This window comes from Gossypium arboreum, chromosome 8, assembly GCF_025698485.1.
Source record: "Gossypium arboreum isolate Shixiya-1 chromosome 8, ASM2569848v2, whole genome shotgun sequence".
Classification (NCBI taxonomy): domain Eukaryota; kingdom Viridiplantae; phylum Streptophyta; class Magnoliopsida; order Malvales; family Malvaceae; genus Gossypium; species Gossypium arboreum.
This window is the reverse complement of record NC_069077.1, coordinates 84,051,296-84,057,802: the sequence shown is the minus strand read 5'-3', so window position 1 is coordinate 84,057,802 and position 6,507 is coordinate 84,051,296. Positions and strand designations below refer to the sequence as shown.

Sequence of the window (6,507 nt, the reverse complement as noted above, 5' to 3'; positions counted from 1 at the left end):
TTAACATACATTTTTAAGTTACACGAACTTACCTTGAAAATGGTTCGTATTTGAATTTCAACTAATCTGAAAATTTTTGCTTTCCTCGATCTAGTTCCGTGGTTGGTCTTTCCGAATCTATATAGGTAAATTTAACTATTAATCTATCATATTTCATATGCATTTGCATCCTATTACTTCCTAGGAAAAATTACCATTTTTCTCCTATCTTTTTCAAAAATTCTGATTTCGTCCCTAGGCTCAGAAAATGAAATTCATGAAATTTAACCCTCTTTCCAAACCTCGCCAAAATTTATATACTACATTTACAGCACATACATTTCACAAATTTTAGAATTTTCCATGGGTTTTACCACTTTTTCATTTTAGTCCCTAAATCAAGTTTTCATCAAAAATTACTTTGTAAAAGTTTTTTTATCTATGAATAACTTTTCATTTTCTACCATAAATTTCAGATTTTCAGCATATTCATCCGTGACCCAAACTTCATACCTTGATAACTTTTCAAATAAATCCCCTAAATAGAAAGATTAGGCTATCCCATTCCAAAAATATAGAAATTATTAAAAACAGGACTTGATTTCATACATTATTAAGCTTGAAAAGTTTTCTTCCTCTCTCCTAGGGTTTCCATAGAAAAATTAGGGAAGATGATATGAAAATGATGATTTTTTTTCTTTTTAATTAATTATCATCTATTAATTTTATTAATTTTCAATTTAGTCCCTACGCTTTTCTAATTTTTCCATAGATGAGTCATTAAAATATCTACTATCTACTCTTCAATGGTCTAATTATCATATAAGGACCTTAATTTTTTAATTTCATAGCTATTTGATACCTATAGCTACTAGAACCCAACTTTTGCATTTTATGCAATCTATCCTTTCCCTAATTAAACACACAATCAGAAAAAAATTTCGTACCAAAATTTTCATGTCACCTTCCTATCATAATATCAACCATAAAATAAAATAAAATAAATTTTTATTTTTGGCTCGGATTTGTGGTCTCGAAACCGCTATTCCGATCTCACCGAAAATGGGTTGTTACATGTTACATTGGCATACTCAAACATAATCCACATGAGTTTAACATAGATAAGACATTACACATGAACATAATTCATTATCTTACTTAACATAACATACTTTCAATGTAACTCACCATTCCAATTCTTTTCCTAAATACATATCATGGTTCATATTTAAAACTTATCATTTCCTTTTCTTTTCATGCCCGCTGAACTGTTTAGAATATCATTGGATACGCTGGATAGCTCACACAAAGTGTGGTAAACATATAATCATAACCTTTCATTTCCTTTACATCATTGCTCACATGAGCTGTGAAATGGGCTTGCTCACACGAGCTGTGGGTCAAAATGTAAGCTATACAATACTGCTCACACGAGTTATGCAGTATCCATAATAAATGCAGGACCTCAGCCATCAGTAGGATATTCAAGACTAGCACCCAGAACATGGAAACCCTAATGACAAGTCATTTGTATCCTACGAATTCCTAAGGTTCAAATGGGGCTCAATAAATATCATGGCATCGTTGGATTTTTCACCATTCAATTTATATAGCATTTAACATATTAACATATCATTTATTATAACATTAAAGCGGTATTTAATCATAACTTACCTTGACGATTAAGGCGTATAAACGAAGTCAACTAATCCGAAGCTTTAGCTTTACCCCGATCTAAATTCGTATGAGGTCTATCTTGATTTGAGTAAATAAATTCAATCTATTTAATACACATACTACCCAATTTAATCCAAAATTCATACTTTTGCAAATTTATTTTTTTGCCCCTAACATTTTAACTTCTTTACAATTTAGTCCTTAAGCTCGTAAATGGAAATTTATACAATTTCATCCCTAACCCATGCTAGTCGAATTTATTATGTAGACATATCAACTCATACAAATCATTATTTCACAATTTCACCATGTATTTTTACTATTTTTACAAATAAATCCCTTATTGACATTTTCATCAAAAATTACTTTACAAAACTTGTTTATTTGTCAATAAGGACTCATAATCTTTCATAAAACTTTATAAATCATACAAACATGTTCATGGAAAAACCCTAATCCTTTAACAATTTTGCAAATTAGTCCCTAGGCTAGCTAGATTAAGCTACGACTTCAAAAACATAGAAATCATTAAAAATGGGATCAAAAATCATACCATACAATTGGAGAAGTCTAACTGAATGCTCAACCTTTAAAAAATGGTGTTTTCTACCCTATTTTCGATGGAAGAAACTAACCAAGAAGATGATGCTTTTTTTTTTACCTATTTTACCTTATTTATTAATTTACCTTATTAACATTTAACTAAAAACTTAAAATAATATAATTTATGTCCATAAAAGTCCACTTATATTATATGTAACAACTCATTTTAGTTAAATCGCATGATTGTTTTTCGACCACAAATCTAAAGTCAAAATAATTATTTTATTATTATTTTAATGTTTATAGCATGATAGTGTGAAAATTTTATTAAGAAATTTTATCGCTTGAATGTTTTATTTAATAAAAAAGACTAAATCACGTAAAGTGTAAAACTTGTGTTCTATTATCTAAAGGTGTTAAATGGCTATGAAATTAAATAGTGGTGGTCCTTATGTGGTAATTAATCCATTGTTATTATGAGTGGACAAGTATGGCCATTAATTAGGTGATTGAATGATTTATTATTAAGGTTAAATTTGTAATTTAGTTATTAAAGATTAATTAAATAAAACAAATAAAATTTTAATTCTTTCATCTTATTCATTGCTGAAATTGAAGAGAAAAGCTATATTTTAGGGTTAAAGCTTCGGTCACTTGCTAGCTTAATTGTAAGTTCATTTTTGTCCCGTTTTTAATAATTTCTATGTTTTTCAAATCGTTGTAGCTTAGTCTAACTAGTCCAGGGACTATTTTGTGAAATTATTATAGGTTTAGGGTTTTTCCATTGATGAATCTATATGTGTTTTGATGTTTAATGGTAGAAAATGCATGCTTATTGTTAGATAAACAACATTTGTTAAGATATTTTTAGTAAAATGTCTAATTAGGGATTAAATTGTGAAATGTGTAAATTTTATGGTTAAATTGTGAAATAAATGAAAAATATGGACTGCTAGGGACCTAATTGAAATTCTGCTAGCATGGATTTTGGTTGAATTGCATGAATTTGTAATTTTATGAAATAAGGACTAAATTATAAAAATGTTGAAATGTTAGGGGAAAAATGTAAAATTTCCTTAATATGTGTTTTGGATTAAATTGAATAGAGAAATTATTAAATAAGTTAATTTTGATTACATTTAGATCAAGAAAAGCAAAATTCGAATTTAAATCAGGGGAAGAACAAAGAATCGGACTAATTGATTTATTTCGCTATTTTTGTATTCGAGATAAGTTCGCATGTAATAAGCATTATTATATTTGTATTTTTAAATGCTTTGATATTGCATAAATTGTGAATACGACCTTGAGGATATATTCAACAATGATTCGGCAAACAAGAAATCTCGATTCAATCTTAGGAATAAATTAGGATACAAATGACATGTCATTAAGGGTTCTGTGATTTGGGTACTGGTTTGTACGTCCTACCGGTGGTTGAGTTATGTGGCATATGTTGTGAATACTCATCAGCTTGTGTGAGCAACACCTATAGCTTCATCATGACCATCGGCTTGTGTGAGCAGACCCATTAATAGCTCGAGAGTGAGCATTATATGTGATACGAGATTGAGATAGCTTCAGCTATATATATGGCATTTAGGGTGCAAGTTTCCCGAGTATCCAGTAGTATTCTGAATGGTTCAATGGTTATATCAGAGATGTGGTTGTGTAAATGTTGATACGATGTTGTACAGGTATGTACATAAATCGTACAAGCATTGAATTGAAGAAACTTGTGAAATTTATATTTAATTTTGGGAATGGAAATTGTGGTAGGTTGATGGTTCAAAATGAGATATATTATGATATGTTTTAATAGTTTATTGCTATATGAACTTACTATGCTTTATAGCTTACTTTGTTTATTTTTCATGTTTTATAGTAAAATCAAAGCTAGTTCAGATTTGGGAATCGTCAGAGACTTCATCACACTATCCAACTAACACTTTGGTACTTTTGAACTAAAGTATTTTGTGTATATAGCATGTATAGGGACTTTGATCATTTTGGTATATGTATTGTTAATGAATTTAGTCATTTGAAATGGCTTGTAATTATTAAGTGTTTGGTTTTGTATATAGCCACGAGAGTTGGCTTATTTTGGTCGATTTGGTTATGTATATATTTGTGCAAATGGCTCTTGTTATGTGCTTGATTATGGATATGTGTTGCTAGTTGGTATTTGGTAATTAGGGGTACTAAAAGGTTGAGAATTGAATTTGGTATGTTTGTGAGATTAGGTAAATGATGTATGTTTAAAAGTGATTATATTGTTCATTTGAGATTATAAGTTTTGGTAGGAAATTGAATGGCCCATTATGGTATTGATGTGTTTTGTATTGGTTGGTATTGAAATGGTATGAGTTATACTTGATTGAGGTTGGTTGAATGCATAATTATGCTATGTTTTTGTGCCAATTGGGTTTGTTTAGGTTTTTACAAGTTTGGGTGGCAAGATGGCTTGGTAAATAGCCTATTTTTGTCCACACGAGCAGAGACACGAGCGTGTGTCTCAGCCGTGTGTGACACACGATCAGCTTACACGACCGTGTGTTCTCTAGTGTTGAAATAAAAATCAAGTCAGCATGCTCCACACAGCTCAACACACGGGCGTGTGACTTGGCCGTGTAGCATAAGTCAGTATACCCTACAGGTTTGGCACGGCCTAGCACACGGCCTGGCACACGGGTATGTGTGGCCATTTCTTAGGGCACATGGGTTACTCACACGGGCATGTATGTTGGCTGTGTGACCCAAGTCAGAGAGTTACACGGGGTAGAACATGAGGTAGGACACAGGCTGGGATACAGCCATGTGATTCCATTTGGAATGTCCACACGGCCTGTGACACGGGTGTGTTTTTTGCAGTGTGAGACACACGGCCAGGCCACATAGGCTTGTGTCCCCTGTAGTTTGAAAAAATTTTCTAAGTTTTTCAGAAATTTCGTAAGTTATCAGTTTAGTCTCAAACTACTCCGATAGCATGTTTTGGGCTTCGTAGTCTCGTATTAGGGATAATGTGGTTGATGTTGAATGACGATTACATGAAATTGAAATATGTATGTGAAATGTATGTTTGTTTGTGTTATAATTCCGGTAATGCTCCGTAACCCTATTTCAGCGTTGAATACGAGTGAGGGGTGTTACATTATAAATGGTCCATTAACCATTTAATCCTTCCACATTAAAGTTCCATAGCAATTTGACACATTTAACTAATAGAACTTTACTTTTACACCTTTTTTGATTTAGTACTTTTCGTTTAATTAAGTATGCAAATATCAAAATTTCTTAACAAAATTTTTATACGACATTAGTAACATATTGTAGACATTAAAATAACAATAAAATAAATATTTACTCGTCAAATTTGTGGTCCCAAAATCATTGTTTCGATTTCACTAAAAATGGGCTGTTACAATTACTCCAAGAAAATTTTGGATGGTTACGCCATGAAGGATTATAGAAGTTGGAATGTGGTCCTTATCCACTTCTATTTTGGTGTTGATTCCCTACAAAATAAACAGACTTGGGATTTGATGGACAATTCTCGAAAGAATGATTATCCTTACAATATACATAGGAAACAACATCAACTTAACTCGGTGGCTGAGCTACAACATGATTTAAACTATTAATAATAAATTGTTTTCAACATTGGTGTCTACTTCATGCACTTTGGCTACTCATCTTTCTGAAGCTGCTCAATTAGATGGCCACTGGTAATTGTTATTGGTTATTCTCTCAATGATCCCGTAAGCCTCATTAGAAGAATTCAACAAGAGAGCACCATTTGCAGAAGAATCTAGCAAGAACCTTTTGTGTGTGTTGAGACCATTATAAAACGTCTCTAAATGGATGGAATGTGGAATCCTGTGGTGAGGGCATGTACGAAGTAACTACTTGAATCTTTCCCATACCTCATATAAGGATTCATCATCCATCTGCAAGAAAATGGTGATCTCATTTCACAACTTAGCATTTTTGCTAGGTGGGAAATACTTTACCAGAAAGTGTTCAGCTAATTCTTCTCCTGTTGAAATTTAATGTGGTGGCAACAAATTAAGCCATACTCGTGCTTGATCTTGCAACGGCTATGGAAACAACTTCAATCTCAATGCTTCTTCAGTTACACCGACTATTTTAAAGGAATCACTCACCTCTATGAATAGTCTAAAGTAAAGGTGTGGATCTTCTGTAGGTATTCCACAAAACTGACCCATTATTTGACACATATGGAACATCACAGGCATCAATTAAAACTGTGGTACCTTTATCTGTGGTCTCCTAATTCCCGTATTTAAT

General features: G+C 32.0%; 1 non-coding gene across 1 annotated transcript; it reads left to right on the top strand.

The window, feature by feature from the left end:
• The first annotated feature begins 6,072 nt into the window (after positions 1–6,072).
• LOC128279987 (small nucleolar RNA R71) lies at positions 6,073–6,179 on the top strand. The gene has a single exon (XR_008270170.1). It is a non-coding gene; the product is annotated as a small nucleolar RNA R71 (small nucleolar RNA).
• Positions 6,180–6,507: the final 328 nt, after the last annotated feature.